The sequence below is a fragment of the Triturus cristatus genome, chromosome 12, assembly GCF_964204655.1.
Source record: "Triturus cristatus chromosome 12, aTriCri1.1, whole genome shotgun sequence".
Lineage (NCBI taxonomy): Eukaryota > Metazoa > Chordata > Amphibia > Caudata > Salamandridae > Triturus > Triturus cristatus.
This window is the reverse complement of record NC_140595.1, coordinates 490,828,037-490,850,408: the sequence shown is the minus strand read 5'-3', so window position 1 is coordinate 490,850,408 and position 22,372 is coordinate 490,828,037. Positions and strand designations below refer to the sequence as shown.

The 22,372-nt window shown below is 42.4% G+C and overlaps 1 protein-coding gene across 1 annotated transcript in view; it reads left to right on the top strand.

Annotated features, from left to right (window-relative positions):
• The window catches only part of GARRE1 (granule associated Rac and RHOG effector 1), a 690,207-nt gene that overhangs the window by 115,447 nt on the left and 552,388 nt on the right, over positions 1–22,372 (top strand). The window lies entirely within an intron of this gene.

Below are 22,372 nucleotides of genomic sequence, written 5' to 3'. Positions count from 1 at the left end.
CGTAACACTTAATGGCATGTAATAATTTAGCACAGTAGAAACGTGCCCACACCCATTTCATTTTCAATTATTAGAATGCATGAATTACTTGTATGAAGAAAAGTTTTAGTCTGTCAAAAAGATGTTCATTTGTTACTTTTATGACTACTTCTTCCTATATTTGGTTATTTATTTTTGAGATTTACCATGTTTGGAATTTCCCTCGAATCTAGAAATCCATTTGAGTCACATCTACTAATTTTGAAAAAAAACATTTAAAGTATCGTTTTCCTTGGGCTACTCTTTCGTCAATAGAGCCCACTTCATTGCCACTCTTTTCAGCATCTGGCTCTAAAGTACCCCGTCCCAAACAAGGTGTTGACAACACTTGGGTGCACAGGATTTTTACAGATAATTAACTTGGTGGTAACTGATCAGAGTTGCCTTCCGGGATATCTTTAATTGGTACATTTTATTCAAATTTGATGAGGACCATACCAGAAATGTTACCTTCAAGGGTGCCAGTCTTCATCTGTGAGCAGCCTGTACAATAAATCCTGGTTAGCTGGGTATGCACGACTGTTAGAGAGAAAAATGCATTTTTGATTATGCCACCTAGGGGCACTATTCTCTGAAAGCTTTGCCAAATTTTTCAGTAGTTCCCAAATCAATTCGATTTCTACATTTCAGAGGAACTCTTGAGCATATAAAATAGTAAGACCAGGTGGACTTGCACATAGTCCTGAAAAAGAGCTAGGACTGAACTTTGCTGTTGCTGACAGTATTTTTCTAAAAATAATGAGTCATTAAATCATACTTATTGATAGGTGAGAAATTAAACGGAAAGAAAAGACATTTTCTCCTGTCATACATTACTGTGACTAAGGCCCGTTTAAAGGTACGCAACTAAACATGTTAGCACGGTGCGAACAAAGTTGAGATTTATTAAAGGGCATCTTATTCATGTTTTTTTTTTTTTTTTTAGCCACATGACTGAAGAGATGATGTAGATGTGAGGACTTCATTCTGTAGTTTTCTTTCCTTTACCACCCAAAATATAAATAAGACACCTCACTTCAATATACTGTGTCCTTTTTTAGTTTAGCTTTCCCTTAACTGTATATGTGATGGGTTATAAACAGTAATTTGTACATTTTTGGAAAACGGGTTTCAAAAAAATTCCATACCTATTTTTTTAATCTGAACCCGCACCACAGTTTTAACGACGTTGGAAGCATATAGTTACATTTTTTTTAAAAAAAAGCTTCCCTTTTTTTATTACCTTAAGCCTGATACATTTGAACCACCCTATTCTTCTCCTTCTCGCCCTCTTGTTGCACTGATGGTTCTCTGACTCATCTTGATTCCTAATGGTTTGTGAGGCTACCACAATAAAACAGTTAGGTGCACTTTCTTACAGGGCTGAGTTCGGCATGGTTAAACTTTGATCAGATGTATCACAGCTCATGTGGCTTTCACTAAAAGGAGAATTGAGATGGCACAGTTGTTCATTGTCTTTCTGTGTTTACTGCTGTCTCTAACTTCTGTGTAGTTTGTGGATCATGTAAAGTTCACTTTGGGCCTCAACGAGGTTACAGTGTTTGTGTAAAGCACCAGCCTCCTTTCTGTCAATTAGGATGTTTATTTAGACAAAGTTGTCTTCTACGACTTGTTGCTTCAACTCTTTTAATTTGTTTGGTATTTCCATTTTGTAGAGGCAGAGCTCAGGAATTTAACTTTAAAACGCTACTATGGCGGCAATTGATGCAATCAAACACTCCTCACAGAGGCTGACCCAGGTTCAGCACCTTAATCCCTATTTGTACAAATTCAGAGTTCTGTATCTGGTATCTCGAGTAAGCAAAATCTTTTAGAAATGGAAGGTGCACCAGATATGAAGTCAAAATCCTATATTTTAATGCATTATTTCACTTTATTGGTAACAGGAGTAAAAATGGTCATCAGCCAACGCGTTTAGTTCCTTTGACCGAAGGAACTTCTTCAGGGCTCAATATAACAAGTGGAATGTATTGTATTGTATTCCGTGGTTGTAACAGAAACTTAGTATCTCAGGAAGGCACCCCAAAGTGTTGCCGTCATAGGGATACAGAAGACCCCGATTTACGAACCAGGACTAGACTTATTGGACCCTTACTTTGCAGTGACTTCCTGAGATATTACGTTTCTGTTACAACCACGGAAGACAATAAAATACATTCCACTTGTTATATTGAGCCCTGATGAAGGTTCTTGGGTCAAAGGAACGAAACACGTTGGCTGATGACTATTTTTACTCCTGTTATCCATAAAGTGAAATAATGAACTAAAATATATGATTTTGACTTCATATCTGGTGCACCTTCCATTTCTAAAAGACTTAGCTTACTATGACGGCAATATATATTCTAAAGGTTATGGACTGCTGCCATGTGCTGCAGCTTTTCTCTAGAAAGGCGCTAATTTTGTTCTCCTTTATTAACACATCTTGTCATGCATGCCACATTGACTACACCACCAGAGTAGGATCACAGATTCTCATTTATTTATGGTTTTGTAACATTTTAAACATGTGGCCTTCCTGCTACTTCAGACTTTGTTTTGATCTTTAGAACCATGGTCGGTTGTCGGGTTCCTCAAATGGAAGTTAATCATATAGATGAACATCAATTTCATCATTTGCACTGTGTTGGTTCTTGAGAACTTCCTAGTCCATGCTGTAGAAGGAACCTTCGACTGATCCGAACAAGCAGAAAGAGAGTTGTTTGGTCGTCCTTGTTGTTTGCGTTAAGACTCACCGGGAGATCAATCCTTTGCAGAAAAATCAAGAGGCTTGTCTACAATATGTCATTCTTTCCAAGGCCTCAGGCACTACAGTGGTGGGTTTGTGTGATTTACCCTGAAGCTGTGTAGGAACATCTGTCAGGGATCCAAACTCTTTAGTAGTATGTCAGTGAGGCCTGCCTTGAAGCTAAGTAAGGTGGTTGTTGTGGGAGATGCCTACCCACTGCTACTGTTAGTCAGGCTACAATTGTAGGACTGAAGCCATGTTTGCACTACCTCTAGAGTGAATAGCACAATAGGTGCTTGAGCCCACTAGTGGCATTTAACTTTCAGCTCTGGGTGCTTGCTGCACCATATACTAGGGACTTGTAGGCAAGTTAAATATACCAATTAGGAGCATGTCAATACGACTATACTTAGAGGGAGAGCACAGACACTTTACTACCGGGTATTAGGGACAAAGTGCACAGAGTTCTAAAGCCAGCAAAAACAGGGTTTAGCAAAGGCAGAAAATCTGCGGTGACCACACCAAAAAGGCAGATTTCCTACTCTGTTCTGTTCTGAAAGAAGTGGAAGCATGCCAAATTAACACATGAGAAATGATACCCCACTATTTTGGGCACTAAAACTTCCGATTAAAATGTCCCTCTGCACCCACTGTTAACTGCCACTAGTATAGCACACTGTCTGCCAACATTGTTATTCCTATCCACTACAGTGTCGGTTATCTTCCTCTCTTAAAAGGTTATAGGGGTTCAAGGTTTCTGCCTGTGATCTACAGGTCTTGTCTAGTTTTCTAGTTTGAATTTGTTCTGTTCACATTTGTACCACTTGATGTAAACAACCGATGAGGTGCCTTGTTTCGAACTGACCATGTTGAGAAACTGTTTTTGTTTAGCGCCTCATGTGACTGGCGCTTAATTTCTTGAATGTCCCAGCACCAAAACTGCTTACCTCTGAATGCACAGTAAACATGAACTTAAAGCAAGTACGTGGTTTCCTGTCTGATAGTTAACTGAGCAATATACACACGGATGTATTTCTCACTGGCAGTGTTGTTTAATTGTGTAGAAATTGTGAAAGGAAAATAAAAATAACGCAGAGCATAGGTATTTATTTATGTTAAATTACCAAATTTGATCTATTTCTGTTTGGGTGTAAAAATATCAAAATAGTCTGGCGTCTTCCACATTGATATTACATTTCTATATGCTAATTTTTTTTTAGTTTTAATTCACGTTTATTTGGACCGTAGATCCATAAACCAAACACACAATATATAAAATTACATCTTAAAAAGTTCATTTCTTTTAAAACATTAAAATACATCTTAAAAACTCATTTAAACACCTTTATAACCTAAGTTGCACGTGATCTATTTGCTACAGCTCGATAAAAGTATTCAAAAATACTTTCACTTTTTGCATAAACTTCCCCATAGCAACAGCAATATCTAAATTAGTCATTTCGGTTAACAGTGCGACAGCCTGTGTCCTTGTTTTGATCTCATATAACTTAAATAATGGTTTTAGAAACATGCATCGTAATTCTAAAAGCCTGTGGCAATCTAATAATATATGTAACAAATCACACTGTGTGTTCAAGGTGCAAGTACATCTTCCCATCTTGTCGACCATGGCGCTTTTTACCATATGGTTTGTATAACATGGGTTTACCCCAATTCTTACACTAAGGACCTCCCTCCGTAATCCACAATCTGGTAGCCTATCAATATAAGGGAAGCATTGATTATCTTCCCAAGCAATATTCAAGAAATGTACTGATGGTTTGTTCCCAAGATACTTTCGATCCTCTACAATAGATATTTCCTTCCCCAACGATTTGAGGATCTTTTTATCAATATTTACCACAGAATCGTTAGGGCCCAGGGTAACCTCCATCCTACGGTATAACTTCTTCATGGTTGCCCTGATCTCTTTTGCCCATCTTAACTCACTTTTCTCTACTTCATTTTTACACCATTGGGATACTTTTATATTTCCATCAGCCCCTAATCGTTGCCAAAAGCGAAACAGGGCCATATCAGCTAACATACCCCATGAAGTCAGTCCTAACTCCAATCTTACGGCCTGAACCATTGATGATTGAGGCAGCATAAATACATTTTTTAAATTTTTGCCTTCCTCAAGGTCCCAGGACATCTTCCCACTCAAATATATCAATTCAGCTCCATACAGAAATTGTGGGGGTACCATAGCGGAGTAAGCTTTTAGCACTGGGCCATCAGACATTTCACCATAGGCTTTGTTAAATATTTTCAGGCCACTGATTGTTGTTGAGGATCTCAATCTTAATGCATCTAGATGGGTATGCCACTTCATGGTCTTCTCAAACCATATCCCCAGGTATCTGTATTCGGAAACTGATTCCACTTTCTCGGTCCCCATCCACCAAGTAAAACCGCATTTCTTTCGACCAAAAGTCAAGGTTTTGGTCTTATCACCAGTTTTTTCTTCAGACAATAAGCGTTAAAAGAATTCAGTTTCCTTTGCAAGCCCACTTCGGTCTGGTCCATAATTACCAGATCGTCAGCATAGAGTAAGCAGGCAATATGCTTCCCATCTAGTTTCGGGCTAGCCCCAATTGGTTCCCCTAGAATCAAAGGTAGATCTGCCAGGAATAAGGAGAACAACAGGGGGGCCAATACACATCCCTGCCGTAGCCCATTCCCAATCTCTATCTTCCTGGATAAACTACCGTCTATATCTAGAATTATCTGGGCCCAATTTTTGGTATGCAGGGTTTGTATCAAGCGTAACAATTCATTTGGGATCCCATAGCTAGTTAGGTCCTCCCATAGCAGCTTCCGATCCACCAGGTCGAAAGCTGCCCGGAAGTCTACAAAACAACAAAATAAATTTCCCCGTGTTTCCATTGACTTCCGCGCTATTGCCCATAGCGCAAAACAATGATCAATTGTCGAATGGCCAGCTTTAAACCCCCCCTGTTCCGGCGGGATAATCTGTTTTTCCTCTGCCCAGTCTTTTAATACATTCAATAGTGCTTTTGCGAAGACCTTTTCCCCTATATCAAGGAGATTTATCAATCTGTAATTTTTGGGTAAATTCAATTCAATTTAAAGCTTTTATTCGATTTGTACATACAAATCATACAAGCAAAAAGAATACATAGTTAAAATGTTTAAAATCACCATATGACCACTTATAAGAAACAATGATAAGACGTTGTACAAAAGGCTAAAGTGCAACAATTAAGGAGTAATCTTGCCAGTTTGGGTCAACGTACTATGATAAAAAAAAAAACGTACAGGAATGAACAGACAGGGGAACAGTAGGAATTACTCAATGGGCCTTTCCTGGCAGCTGTACATCAACATTTATAAATAATCATAATATACTGTGGACATCAACAAAATAAGAATAATACCTTAGTTCCAAAAATGGTATAAAACTTGAAGACGTATATATACAAACAAAAATGTAAACAGTAATAGCAGCGTAATACAATACCTGGCAGCTGTATAACATAGGTACAGACAGGTAAGTATAAAAATATTATAGTGCAATACTTTTCCTGGCAGCTGTACATTTCAGAATAAAAGTAGCCAGGAAAAAACAGATCTCTTCGTTCTCTAATGAGGATAAAAGTATCAGTGCTGTTTCTGTAGTACGAATATTATATTTAATAAAAATTGGCTTAAGGTATTTTAACCTGAGAGAATGATAAAATTTACAGAGAAGTAAAAAGTGGCGACTATTCTGCCGGGAAATACTATCACACGGACAGGGTATATCTGAACTGGTTCTTGTGTTTGGAAATGCAACCAGGTGATGAACAATACCCAATCTGACACGTGTTAAAACATACTGATGGGAAGGACGGGTCACATACACAAGATAGGATTGGAACCCCGAAATTAAATTTAAATCTTTATAAAATTTCACGGTAATAAGATTGCCAGAAATTTTGTCTCACTCTGCCTTTCGAAAGTTTAAAAACGTTGTCTTAATTTCTTTTTTTGAAATAGAAACAACCTCTTCTGGCTCGCGGAATACATCAATATTAAAAAGGAGATACCAGCGGTGAATGTATCTCAACCACTGTATGCGTGAGGAGTGGTCCAAGCCTATACAATCAAGAATGATATCCTGAGTAAATCGAGTCTCTGGTTTAGCCCAAATAGAACGCCACAATAAAAGTGGCCGGACTGCTGCTAAATCAGAAATAAACTCGATCCCAACTTCTTCATGGATCAGCAGTATGGAGGCAGAAGGGGGAACACATAACAACCTCCTTAAGAACTTATTTTCCTCCTTCTGCAGGGATGTACCCACACTATGGCCCCATACACCTGCCCCATACAGTGCAGAGGAGACACAACAAACATTATATATGTTCATCATGTCTAAAATGCTTCGTGAGCCGAGTTTAGAGGCAAAACGAAAAATACTGCCAGTAGATCGCAGCATTTTTAGTCTGATAGAATCAAATTCCGAGGTCCAAGACCCGCTATTGTTAAATGTAATTCCTAGATAACAAAAGGACTTGACAGGAGTCAACTTTTCCTTATCCAGAAAAAAGGTATGCTTTACCTGCTTAGCTGCCCGACCGCATGACATGACATACGTCTTAGTTTTGTTCACGCGTAGCCGCCTAACTTGAATAAACTGCATAAAATTATCGATTAGGCGCTGAAGGCCCAACTGTGTACGGGATATGAGAACAGCGTCGTCCGCGTAAAGTAACAGCGGAACAGGTTTACCACCAATCAAGGGGGCATCTGCTGGGGTGTCAACCAAGGAACGGTCGACGTCATTAATAAAGAGGGAAAATAACAACGGGGCCAAAACGCATCCCTGGCGTATGCCCCGAGACACTTTAAAAAAACGGGGTACATTCGCCAAGGGTGCCATAGCGGACCTTACAAGAAAGTTTTTCGTAAAGTCTAGCTAAAAAATGGACTATTTCCCTCGGAGCCCCTGCATCTAACAAAACCTCCCAAAGAATAGTGTGGTTAACCAAATCAAAAGCACTGCTCAAATCAGCAAAACATAAAAAAAGGTTGCCATTTTTAGCCACAGTATATTTGTTAATTAAAAGGTCCAAATTTACACATTGGTCCAATGTGCCCAGGCCTTTCCGAAAGCCATATTGGACTCTAGTTAAAATGTTAAAATCAGCTGCCCAATCTTCCAGCCTCCTGAGCAAAATCCTACTCATCACCTTCACAGAGGCGTCCAATAATGAAATTGGACGGTAGTTAGAGGCCTCTGATTTATCACCTTTCTTATGTAGAGGGATAATGACTGATTGACCCCAAGTAGACGGGAAATTAGTTTCTGCCGCACAATTAAATATCCTCACCAGGATGGGAGCCCATAAAGCTGGTTCATCTTTATATAAATCCAGCGGGACCCCATCGGGGCCAGGGGCCTTACCTCCTTTGCTTAAAGAAATTGCTTCATGGCTTTCTTCTAATGTAATTCCCAACGGGAGGGGTAGCCATGAGATAGACTCGGGTAACATTGACTCAAGAGATAACCCTTCTGGATTAAAAATTTTGGAAAAGTGACTGACCCAATCGCTACATGCCACATAAGATGTTAATTCTGGAACATCTTCCTTATTGAGAAACGGGCTGTTAATTGTTTCCCAATACAGTTTGCAGTTTTTGGTCTCGGCTGCTTCCTTCAACTTATCCCATGCCTCGGACTGTAATACCCTTTTCCTAGTATTGATTGCTATTTTATATCTTGCCCTAAAAAATTGTATATCCGTCTTAACGCGTGGATTAGTGCCTAAAGCATTCTTTAAATCACGGAGGGCGACTATACAGGTCTTATCGAACCACCCCTGCTTCGGACCACTATTGGATAGCGAGGCCTTAGTAAAAATACCATCAATAATACTATTCATGGAGACAAAGTGAACTAATAGGCAGCCTAAGTCACAATCATCATCCAAACAGAAACTAATTTGGTTCTTACATCTGGTAAGAACCTCCTTCTGCTTAACCTTAGAATTTAATCCAGTCCATTTAATCCTTAGACCCTTCGGTCTAATAGGTACTAAGTCAGTAGAACATTTCCCACCTGAAACCGTCGAGGTACCATGCCCCAGAAGGGTAACACGAAGGCTGTTATGGTCACTGAGACTTTCTACATTTACATGCAGATCGGTAAAGCCTCCACTGCTAGATAACAGACTATGATCTATAAATGATCCTGCATCTCTACCTGTAAATGTAGGGCATATTATTGCCTGGTTGTTTGTGTTACAGTTTAACAGGGTCATGTCTAGTGTGACTAGCATATTATTTAATGTGGAACCATAACTGCAATGTTGGAAGTGTGGAGAATCCTCCCTCACACCCAAACCCCCCCAATGACTACTCATTGCTGCACCAAAACCGCAGATGTTCCCGTTGGACAAATGGCAGGGCTGCAGGTTAAAATCCCCTGCCCAGACAACCTCGGCCTTTCTTTTCGAAATACCAAGGGCTTTAGTTATTTCCCTTTCTAGAGGCGGTAGGATATCCCCTCTAGTAGCATCAAAGAGATTGTTATAAAAATTTATCACAACTAAATCAATATTCTTCCTACACTCCAACCTTATAACTTGGCTATGAGTCCCAACTGTCGTGCTGTATTTAACCATACAATCGCACAGCTTGGTAGATAAAAGCAACAAAAGGCCCCCCTTAGCCCTACCCGAGCTAGATTTGGTGGCTCTGAGACAGTAGGATGCGTACCCTTCGATGTTAATGGAGTTCAGACACCAAGTTTCCTGTAACAAAATTAGGTCCAATCCCTCCCCCAAAAAACTGGTCCAGAAGGGTGTACCTAATTTGCTGGCAAGGCCAGCAATGTTCCAGGAAACAAGAGAGAGTCCTGCTGGTTTGCCAGAATCACCAACTACAGATGACTCTGGCTGAGTTGCTTGTAATAGAGTAGGACCATCTTCCCGAAAGATGATATCTGGGCTTAATCTGGGAGTAACAGTAGCTGTACATGCATCAAAGCCATCCCTGTTTTCTAAACGCGGGAGGGGTATTACCGATGACACCATTGGGGATTCGGGGAGTGCGGCTAAAGGTGTAACAGGAGGAGCACTCGCCATATCTAAATAGGACAAAGAGATGGTTAAATCCAAAGCTTCAGTAGAGCTCAGTCAATCTACCTCGTCCAGCACGGCATATCTGTTAGGATGAGCAAGTTGTGAGTACAGGGAGTCTTGGGAAGGGGGCAAGTCCTGCCATGTTTGTTGCCACTGGGGTTTAACTGGTTGTAGTGGCTGAAAGGGTTGCTGCCACTGATGGGCAGACTGAAATAAGGGTGGTGGAAAATGGGGGGGATGTGACCAATGAGGATTAACATGGTGCTGGGGAAAAGATGGAGCATGTAATGGCGGCTGGTGAAAATTAACATAATGTGGAAAAAAAGAAGGGTGTGGTGGTTGCTGCCAGGGTTTAGTAGCATGTTGCGGGGGATACACAGATCCTCTATTACTTTGAAAAGTGGAACAAGGAGGATTTGGTCTTGAAGGCATCGGTAAGAAATAAGACAAGGGGAGTGGGTTAATTTGAGTCGCAGGACCACTGTTGGGAACATTACATATATAACTAACTGTCCCTGTATCTCTAAAATTAACTAATTACATCCCCTACTATTGTTTTCTTGCTTCTACCCACCCAGTCCCCTCTACGTACAGTAAGAATTTCGCCGTTCATACTGTTGGGTAGAGGTTTATGTAGGTGGAACCATTGAGCACATTTATTTCTTAGCTCAACGTGAGTTTCTTTTACTCCCTCCTTCAACGGGGGGACTGCTGTCAACACGACCACAAAAGGGGAAACCTCTGGTGGTAAATTAATTGACCTAAAACGTGCCTGCTTTGGCTTAGGACCTTCAGGTTTGTTCGTGGAAAAAGGTGCTAAAGGGGAATTAGATTTCCCTACAACATCTTTTACTTGAATGGTGGTGGTATTATTACCAACAACAGAGTGTTGGGGAGTCAAAATAGAACCCACCACCTTCGGAGTGGGTATAGATGTGGATTGAACAGAATTATTCCCAGTTTGCAACAAGTGAGGTATAACTGGGTTCCCGGGGGCTACGGTTACTTGAACGTTATTTAATACATCTTTAAGGGGCTGGATACATGATGAACATTTAGGGGCTGCTTCTGTAATCCCTTGTGGCTGATCAGGCCCTTGTCCATTCGTTTTATGTGGCCATTTCGAATGTATTAAAGACGTAAGCCTATCCAGTTTGGAAATTAGAGGCTTGATTTGTGCTGCTATTGTGGCTTCAAGGTCCAGTTTTAAATCTGTTACCATATTTTGCACCCAACAAGGAATACCTGAAGTCATTTGTGGGGTGGGGGAAATCAAATTATGATTCCTAACTGTAACTTTAGCTTTGTTTTTACTCTTGGATATAGCCTTAGGGAGATTGGTAACCCTTCCCCGAGAAGCTATAGGTACAGGAGCTGTTACCACATCGTTAGACCCGCTCAGACATGGTGCCGCTTTGCCAGAAGACTGACAGGCCTCTAGATCTGGTGTAACCTCCAGATCCACAAAAGACGGGTCTGAGTCTGATAGGGCAACCGATAAATCAACAGTATTAGGTACAATCGGAGCACTATTAGTGGGTATGGTTAAGGGTAGGGAGCAAATATTCGAAGACTGCAAAGCGGGTGATTTGGCATTAGCAAGAGAACCCAAGGATGAGCGCTTAGCATTTGCAAGATCCATGGAGACTCTTTTTTCCAATACAACAATGCTTTGATCAATAGTCTCGTTTACACGGGAAATGAAGAGGTCTATAGGTCCTGTCACCTGTGCTACCACCGTAGCTTTTTTCGCACAACTTCTGGTTCTATTGCGCATGGCCGACATCTGAACACAAAGTCAACAGAGAGTGGTGTAATAGCTGGAGGGCGGCCGTTGATGTTGTTTTGCGTAAATACAGGACACAGTTCCGCCTACCTTAGACGTTAAGTGATGATTACGGGCGAAAAAGCAGGGGTTCAGGGCCAGGGCCGTCCTCAGCCGTCCTTGAACGGCCTTAAACGGCCCGCTCTTTGCCCGGTCTTCGCCCCGGGCTGCGTCCCGCGCGCGTCCCGCGTTACGCGGTCCAGAGCGCGCTCTTTAAAGGGTAGTAGATTGTAGGGGCGTGGCGCTGTGAGGGGGCGCGGCTCACGCGGGAAGAGGACCAGCTGGAGCTGTGGAATGCTGGTCCTCGCAGTCCCGGGGCCTGCGCCTCACCCTCCTCTGCTGCTATGCAGTTGGTGCCGGCGTCCCAGCGGCTCCTCAGGTGCAAGGTGTGTTGGTTGTGCTACTCCTGTAGCGTGATAACAACAGCGGCGGAGAGGCAGTCTGAAACGAGTGGCACCCGCGAAGCGGGTGCCGCGAGTAGTTGTAGGGCTTTGGCTGGGGGCGTGGCGCTGTGAGGGGGCGCGGCTCACGCGGGAAGAGGACCAGCTGGAGCTGTGGAATGCTGGTCCTCGCAGTTCCGGGGCCTGCGCCTCACCCTCCTCTGCTGCTATGCAGTTGGTGCCGGCGTCCCAGCGGCTCCTCAGGTGCAAGGTGTGTTGGTTGTGCTACTCCTGTAGCGTGATAACAACAGCGGCGGAGAGGCAGTCTGAAACGAGTGGCACCCGCGAAGCGGGTGCCGCGAGTAGTTGTAGGGCTTTGGCTGGGGGCGTGGCGCTGTGAGGGGGCGCGGCTCACGCGGGAAGAGGACCAGCTGGAGCTGTGGAATGCTGGTCCTCGCAGTCCCGGGGCCTGCGCCTCACCCTCCTCTGCTGCTATGCAGTTGGTGCCGGCGTCCCAGCGGCTCCTGAGGTGCAAGGTGTGTTGGTTGTGCTACTCCTGTAGCGTGATAACAACAGCGGCGGAGAGGCAGTCTGAAACGAGTGGCACCCGCGAAGCGGGTGCCGCGAGTAGTTGTAGGGCTTTGGCTGGGGGCGTGGTGCTGTGAGGGGGCGCGGCTCACGCGGGAAGAGGACCAGCTGGAGCTGTGGAATGCTGGTCCTCGCAGTCCCGGGGCCTGCGCCTCACCCTCCTCTGCTGCTATGCAGTTGGTGCCGGCGTCCCAGCGGCTCCTCAGGTGCAAGGTGTGTTGGTTGTGCTACTCCTGTAGCGTGATAACAACAGCGGCGGAGAGGCAGTCTGAAACGAGTGGGTAAATTATAATCACCCTTTTTATGTATGGGTCTTATAATAGCACCCTTCCAACTTTCTGGGATAATTCCTGTTTCCAGGATTATTTGGAACAGATTTTTAAAAAGGTCAGCCCACCATTCCGGTCTTGTTTTTATTATTACAGCCGGTAAGTTATCTGGGCCTGCCGCACCGGTGAGCTTCAGACTGGCTATAATACTTTTTATATTTTCTGAGGAAAAATATTCTTTTATGTCCTCTGACAACGGCGTCCAGTCAATAACTCTTAAATCTTCTTGCATTGGCCATTGCCCATAAATTTCTCCTAAGTAACCCACCCAATCATCTTCTGCAACCTTACATATCAGAGAGACGGTTTTCATACCCATACTTTCTTGGACTAGTTTCCAGAACCCTTTAATGTCTTTGGTTTCTATTACCTCCAACATATTTGACCAACATTTATCTTTATAGCTTCTTTTTTTTTCCCCCGAATTAATTTTTTATATTTGATTCTCGCTTGTTGGAGCGACTGATATACATCCAGATTAAATTTAGCCCTTAATATTCTTTCCTTTTGTCTAATCTCAGCCTTTGCCCTCCTACAATCTTCATCAAACCAGGTCTTCCTCAAGTCTACAGGATTATTCCTACCCATCTGACTTTTTTGCCCTAAACTTCTTCTTTAGAGTTTCCGCCAGCCTTCCCAAGGATGATTCATACCAGGTTATTCCAACATTCACATACATTTCTTCCATTGAAATTTCCTGCTGGGTTAACAAAAGCTTTTTAACATTCTCTTCAGTTATACATGTTCTCAGCCGTTTTGGATATTCAGCATGTATCTGCAACACCCTTTCTCTATTTCTATTGTTGCTTGATAGTTGGATTTCTGCCCTCAATGGGTAATGGTCACTGCCTGACATTTTTACCACCTCAAAATTTTTTAATTGTCTCAAAACACAAGGCCTGGCAGAACATATAATCGATTGGGCAGAATTGCTGGCCCCTCACAAAGGTCCGGCTAGATGGTCGATCCAGGTGAGATCTCCTGTTTGCACAGATCATGCCCAATGAGCCCATCAGTTGGGTAAATATCATATCCTGTGCAGAGATCTCACCTTTTGGAAAGATGGCTGCTTCTATGTTGTAAGCGTCTAAAAATTCTTTATACCATTTATCCACTCTTCGGGGATCTAATCTGTGATTAAAATCTCCCAACACTAGTACTAGATCCTTCCGATACTTTACACAAACTGCCGCTATATCTTCTTTCAAATTTCCCAAATTTACTTTGTAATCATTATCCTTCCCCTTATAAATATATACATTTATGACACATATTCCTTAGAATCGAGGGTCGGTCTTCTGTAATAGGACCCTACAACCTAATGCCCAATCACATGATAGCTTTAACGTATCGATTTTCCTTGCTATCTGTGAAGAGATCAACGTTATTTGGCCCCCAGATGGTCTCCCCAAATTTTTTTCCCTCTTTGCTACTTTGGAATGTTGGATAAATCCTTCCAAGGCTTGTAATTCTAGGGTATCGTCACACAGCCAAGTCTCTTGTAGACATACAATATCATTTCTCCTTATAAATTTAACAAAATCTGTGTTTGCACTTATTTTCTTGAGACCATTTATGTTCCATGAAATGGCTGATAGGCTGTGTGACATCCCAGGTTCCTAATCAGTTTCACTCAGAAAACCCTCCTCATCGTCCGCCCTAAAATCTGGGGATGCTAGATGGTTGAATCTATTTCCTATTAATAGGTCTGTTTCATAACACGCGGATCCGCTCTCTGTTATCGTTATTGCAAGATCCTCCTTCCTATTCGAATTTGAGTTAATTAGTCTTACCTGCCGTAGGCCTAGGCCCGCATGCTTCGTCAAAAAGTACTGTCCCTGTAATTCCTCCTTTCTTACCAGTCTAATCCCCTCCCTTTGCAGCTCAGTTTTGGCTTTTTCTACAGCATTTTTCACCATGGCCATATGAAAGAGAACTTTAGTCACATCTCCCCCATTACTACTTGTGACAAACCCCACTTCTTTAAGATCCTCTGTGCCAATGCTACTGAGACTTGCGCATTTAGCCATTGAGAAAAGAAGTTGGGATCGGTTTAGAGGATTTAGCTTCCTTACCCTTTTCCCACCTTTAACATCCCTATATGGTTCTAAAAAGATCCATAGGTCTGGGGAGCAGTCTTGCTCTGTATCATACAAATCTCCCTTAATTCTGGGTTCTTTTTCCTTTATTTTATATTCTCCATTCTCTTTCCCTATGGGTACCTGGCTACCATTTAGGTTTCCTTGTCCCCCCTGCATCATCAATCTCCCTTTTATCCCTTTTATCCTTTTCCCTTCTTTCATCTCCGTCTCCCTCGATGTTAATACCGGGTCACTTTTACCTTTCTTTGGTTTTTTAACTTTGTATGGTTTCTTTTACCTTCTACCTGAATCTTTGCTTTCTTCAATTTTAAATTTTGCATTTTTTCCCTTTCTTTACCTTTTATGTTCTTTCTTTCCTCCATCCTTTTCTCTCTTATTCCTTACGTGGAGATTGGTTAGGTATCTTTTAGTACGGGCTACCTCACCCCCTCCTAATCTCGGGATTCCGCTTGCATAGTATCTCCTTTCACCCCATTTCTTTACAATCATTGGATGACGAGATATATATACTGAGGGTTCCTCATTCTTTAAAATTGGGGCGCTCAACCCTAATTCCTCCTTCTTTTTACAGCCTATCCCCTCCTGGACTCCATCAATCGGGCTCGCTAAGGCGGGCATTAAACCTCTAATCTGAGTCAGCTCGCCCAGCATAGCCTTAGACAGCTCTCCTTGTATTTTTAAAAGATCATTATTCAATACCGAGACCTCTAGTAGGCCTTGCAGGGTTTTTTGCAGGACCCACATAACCTCAAGCATGGAGGTACTTGAAGTTCCTGTAACCTCAAGCCCACACAGTGGGGAGCGCGATAGGTCATTCTCTATACCAAGAGAATAGTCATCTCCCCCCTTCTCATTTGGATGGGTCATCGAGTCATTTAAGTCTTTTGAGCTTAGCTCAATACTGCAGATAGTTCTTTCTTCGCCTTCGTCCTCTATTTCCCGTTCAAAAGGCCACTGAGTCATTTTCGGTGAAGAAGACAGCCGTGGGTTTAAGGAGGCCTCAGATAAATTAAGTACAATCTGGTTTATGGAAATTAAATCCTCTTTGCCCGCTATTCCAGATGTTGAATGCTCCATGTCCCTTGACTCCTTCTCCATCACGTCCTTCCCCTTAAAATGTCTTCCAAGGAAGTCTTTGATTGAATTTGATACTGATGCGCCACCTTTTGCTGCTTTTTGGTTTACTGGCTTAGGGGTTAGGGTCAGGGATTGTGCATTTCTTGTCCGTCGCTTTTTCCTTTCGATTGGGTCACTTGCCACGCCCCTTTGATTGTTGACTCTATTTTCTTCCCCGGACTCTACAGGGTTCTCCACAATATCCTTCTCAGTCTTTTTCCCGGTTTTTGTAGTCTTACGAGCTCTCGCTTTGGTCGGTGCTTTTACCGGTGCCATTTTCTTTTCTCTGACTTTAACTTTTACTCTCCCCCAGCTGGATTAAGATTCCCAGGGTATCTGACTCGTTGGGTCCAGGCCTCCTCTGAGGGTACTCCGTCTCTTTTTCCAACACTAGATTTAGATTAGATTATGTATCTTAGGGCTATAATTAAATGTTGGTTAATTTAAACCTTAAAGAATACATTTTTAAATCTTTAAACCACTACAGATTGCTCCAGCATAAAATAACTGTTATTCAGCACTTACCTCTATTCCACGGTTTTCCCCTGCACACTTTTCCAGCCCCTTGTTATCGCCTGTGCTTGTATATCTTTTCCAACACAGTCTCCTGCTTTACACAGCTCTGCTGATTTCGGCTGCTCTCCTGCTGTCCTTTATATAAAATACGCAGAATAAAATGTTCTGCTCACTAAAGTGCTGCAGCACCACTTTACATCTTGCTGATCCGAGACAGTGTTAGATTCTGCCCCTCGGCGTGTAGGTATATGGGCTGCACGGACTTCTTATTAATTTCCCCGGGCCTTCACCTTGTCCCCCCCCGTGCCCTGCACAACCAAGGCTCTTCTCCCGAATCCCCAGTACGCTTACGCGCCGATACACACGCCGTCGGAAGCACTACTCCGGTGTTGGTCGGCGTTCACTAGCGTTCGTCAACGGCTCCCTCGCACTGATGTGTTGATGCGTCGCACCTGGAGACGGAAGTGGGCCTTGGAGGAGGCGGAGGCGGAAGCGGGCTTGGAGGAGGCGCAAGTGTGCAGGTTAACCGGGATAGAGGCTCCAGCAGGTAACCTAGGGAGACCGGTTAGACCCACTATATAAAACTGCAAAAAACTCAACAGCAGAACAAAAAGATTTTTGCAGCAGGTGCCTGGGTTCGTTAAACACCTTGAAAGGCGCCTCTTTACAGTGAGTTTTTAGTCACTGTAAATTGTGTTAAATTTGGCAGTACAGTTAGCAATAATTTCCATACTATACAGTGCCGTTTGATTCATGATGATATTTTTACAGTTACTTGCATCTATAATTTTGGAATATTCTGACACTTGCACTCACTGTATCTCATTTTCTTTTCAATCGCCTTTTTCCTTTCAATCTCCCTGTGTGTGTGAGATCTCATTCTTCTGCTGTCTACTTCTAGGCTACATATTATTCCTGGTAACTTTCGTCATCAACCTTTAGTTAACCGGTACCACTTTCTGGTCCTGTTTGTTGTATTCAAATGTTGGTATAAATACTATGTGTAGATGATCTGCCTTTATCTTACATCTTTAATGATTACATTTTTCAAGATTATATTTTTTACCCACGTACATTAACATTCTACGCTGTCCATATAATCTGTGGTGCCGCTTCTTCCGTGTCCTACCTGCCCTTGTAGGTTAGCCAATATTTGGCACGTTTGTTTTTAGGTCTCGCTGGCGTTGCAGCGCGAAGCGCTGCCGCCAACGAGAACTATTGTTACCCAGATGCCTCTCAAGGGAGACAGACCGGGGCACGCGCAGCGATTGGGGTCTGTGGCACACACACACACACACCCTGCCGCTGCCGACTCCCCTCACCACCGCCACTGCCACCGCCCTCGTCCTCGTCCTCCTCCTGCTGTAGCTCCCTGCAGCTTCCTTCCTGCCCTCATCCCGTCCAGGGCTCTGATGCTCCCACCGCCGCCTTTTTCATCGTGCGGTCCGCCCCGCTCACCTCCTCGTTCTGTGTTGTTTGGTGCTTTGCGGGTCGCCCGGACCAGCCACCTGCGCTGCTTCTCCTCCTGCGTGGGGGCCCCTCCGTTGGCGGCATGGTGACTGCGTGGCGGGACCCTGCCATGCTGGCCGCCATCTAGTGTGCTCCTGGTTTAACTTTTCAGCAATTGTCCATGTTGATCGCAGCTGGGCGTTTGTTTGGTAGGATATGGCTTTGTTTGGGCTTCTTTTTTTTGTGTCGTCCTGAAAATACATGGTTTGTACATGACTGCACTGCCTTATTTACAAGCCCAAACACAAAAAAACTTCGCTGTCTATGTATTTTAATAACCACATTTATATAATATGTAAACATGAATTATTTAAAGAACCCACTCATAGGTGGCCGAAACTGGAAATATGTAGTAGCGTAGTTTTGTTTTCCCATAACAGCACACTCAGGGCATGTATGTCTTACCCAATCCAATATGGCCGAAGCACACGTGCTGTACGTGGCATTCTGTAGGGGTGATAGTCCTGTTTCCATGTTACGGAATGACGTCACTGAGACTTGGAGACATTGGGCAATGATGTATTAGAACAAGGAACGGTAAGCGGAAGTTTCTTGAAAAGAAAAAACGGTTTCGAGAAAACATAGTGACGAGAAGTCGAGTGGCTTGGTGGTAGAGGATTCACACCATCCCTGGAGTGGGAACCCCGGGGTCGGTGGAGTCACACCCCGGGGAAGCGCGGGGAGAATAGGAAATATCTGCAAGTGCAAAGTGTAGCGCCTCACCAGCAACCTCAGCCTTTACCTCGGAAACAGTAGGGTGTACCATAGTTTTCACTCCTGGATTACTGAAAGACGCCACTGATTTCGGGGATGAACCACAAGACTAAGAAGCGAATACGAGAAGTCAAACGCAGTGCCCGACCAGAACTGCGAGAACCGCAGGACTGGAGCCGACGGGAGTATAGCCGGACTTTCGACCTGAGCCACAGCACAGTGCGGGTAAGGGTGCCCGGGAGAGGAATGATGTATGATGACTGCGTTGTCTTAGGGCATCCCCCCCCTTACAGGTAAGTTATCATTAGCTCTGTTCTGCTTGTTGGAAGTGTAGTCTGGAGAACCGTACCTCTAATTATTGTTATTAATCTAATACGTCTTTTTTTTAATTTTCCTACCACATTGCAGAATGGAATAATAGCTTTCAGATTATTCGAGTCCGCAGGCTTTTTCTCTACTGGGAGAGTGCATCATGGCCACCACTGATTAAGTGCACCTAAATGATCTGCAACTGTATCCGCTGCAGATTTGCTAACTGTTTCTTGTTTACGAAAGAAGCCTTTTAAATCAACATCACAGACCGTAACGAAATACTCTGATTATTCCATAATTTGTTTACAGCGAGGCGCTGGTTTATACTTTCCGGTGTAGAGTACCCCGTTTTGTTGCTCTTCTGTGTTGCATTGCAAGAGATCCTAGCATTTAGAGAAAAAAACATGTCCTGGTAATTCCCTTCAGAATAATTTCCTTGAATTCTTAGTTTTTGGTCTAATTGTACTGGATTCCCTTATTTTCTATTTATATTTTCTGGTGTAGATTACCCAAAACAGATTCTGTTTGTCTCGAATCGTGGTAGCATTAATATTTTACAAGGCACTGCATATTGAAAGGTGCTTTTCTCAGGGGGTTGCAATGACAGAGTTGTTACTCTCTTCAATATGGTTATTTGTGTTTGCTTCCCCCTCTTTCACAAAGTATTTGGTACCATAGTGGTCTTCTGCCTCAAGTATGTGTTAGAATATTCACATTCTGTGAGTATTAATAAGTTGGTCATAGTGCTCAATCACAAAACAGGAAGAACGAACAGAAGTGATTTTGTTTATTATTCATTCCTTTTTAATTTACAAATACGATACATCCGTTAAGGTTACAGACAAATAAACTGAATACACACAGTAACATAGGAAAGCAAGCATGCCTGTTACTCAAAAACTTAAAACCCATGCTAAGTACAACGCTTCTCAATCATTAATAACTCTTTAGACACAATCAGAAAATGTTAATTTAAAAATATATTTTATTTGATTCACTGAATAAACAAAATTGCAATGCTGTCTGCTGTAGGTATATTGTTCATATTCAAAGTATCTTTTATTTAGATAAAACCTTTATTGACCTTCTATGGCTGGACAGTTACAAATATGGTGAGAAAATGTTTAATTGTCCAAACCACAATGTCATCAGTAACTATGTTTTATAGCATACTTGGGGGCCAAACATTACAACATCTAACCATGGACTATAAAACCTCAAGAATGTATTCAGTACATATAGTTTTAAGAAACCTGTCTGATACTGTTTTGGATGAGCATCAATACACCTCAAACCCAGTCTTGGCCAAGATGTATTGATTGATCTTTGCAGAGATCGACAATAAAAATAGTAATCAGTACTTGCTCGCTGAGTTCTTAAAATTAATCCCTGATGATCCTAAATTCAACTAATCAGAGGATAATTATACTGACTAATTGTATCTTTCAAATAGAACAAGCATTTGCAATGCGATAGGTCTTGCATTTACGCAAGTTTAAGCTATTGGCATTGTAAATGACAATGTGTTTTATTTATGTTTCAAAAACCAAAACATAAATAAAAGGCATCATCATTTACAATGCCAATAGCTCAAACTCGCGTAAAAGCGAGACCTGTGGCATTGCAAATGCTTGTTATCATGTACTTTCAGGTGACACTCAAAGATATAATCCAGCTGCTTTCTTACATCCGAGCTTTATTACAAATCATTTTTTTCAGAATCTGGCAAAGGGAATCTACCCAAATGCACAAATCTGCTCTAAAACCTACCCTGTAGTCTTATAGCCAAATCCTTTCACAAAAATATTCAAATCGTCTCCAAACTAAAACAGTCAAGCAAAGCATACTCTGTGTGTATTTCTCAAGATTCTGCTCTACACCCACCTCCGTGTGATCTGCTCTTTGAAGTTCTTTATAAATGTCTTTGCAAGCAGGCCAGTTATCCTAGTTTGTCCTCGAAAGGTACCGTCTCTCTTCCTAATGCACTTCCTTACCAAGAGAATTTGTAAAACAATTTCCAGGCATCCCTGTAAGCCAATATGCATGCATCCCTATTGCTATCTACAGTACTCTGCTTTACTTTAGGGCAAGGACGACATTACATAAATGCTTCTAATAAAATGAGGAAATTAAGTGACCATAATGAGTCAGTGCCTGATTTAGAACCAATAAATGCAAGAAAGATCAGACCAGGAGGCTGAACTCCTCCATGTATATACCCAGAATATCGAAAAACAATTGTTTGCATTGCTGGGCTCGGTACATTACCTCTGAGGTTCAGAAGGAAAGTAAAGACTTACCTTCTCAAGCAACACCTCATCAGTGATTGATCAAGATCCCCAGCTCGTCAACCCTATAAACATATCAAAGAAATAAACTCTCCGCTTCCCTCTCCCATTGCACATGCTTCTAGGCCGTTCCCTACAATTGGATTCCGTCTTGTACTAAACAGCATGCCTTTACGTGGTAGGTTTGCATCTTTTAAATATCAGTACACAGCTTCTCGCCTTTAATTTTTTTTTTTTAATTAGCTCATGTAGGGTGTCGCTTACCACAGTGCCATCTCTTTAATAGCTGAGGCAAATGATGGATCCTACTTTGGTCTCCTCTTTTAGCCTTGTTGATTTCTCTGGTTTAAAGGTTTTTTTCAGTACGAATAAGGAAACAGTGGCAACAGACATACTATTTCCATTTTAGGGTGAATGTGAAATGACCACGTGTATCAATTTGAATAAAAAAGACAAATAATTTTAAAGCGAAAGTTTTAGATTTGGGGTCAAAGGATATCCTGGGGATTAAGTCTCTCACACACACACTCTATATTCCCACCCGATTAAACATATGCATTGATAAAAATCTACATATGCTCAGTGCTATATAATACTAATTCTCCTACTTTATACACTTTACAGACTTTGTTAGATCTCAGATTACAACATACCTGGCGTGTTCTTATAGCCAGAGATAACCATCCGAGCCCATCTCTGCCTTAATGATAGCAGAGGATGAAGAATGGGGTTTACATAAGCTTTTAAGTCAAACAGTTAAGAAATGGCCAGGGATGGCATGTCATCTTTTCAACCTCTGCTTGGAATATGCCTTGAATATGGCTTTGCGAGCTTC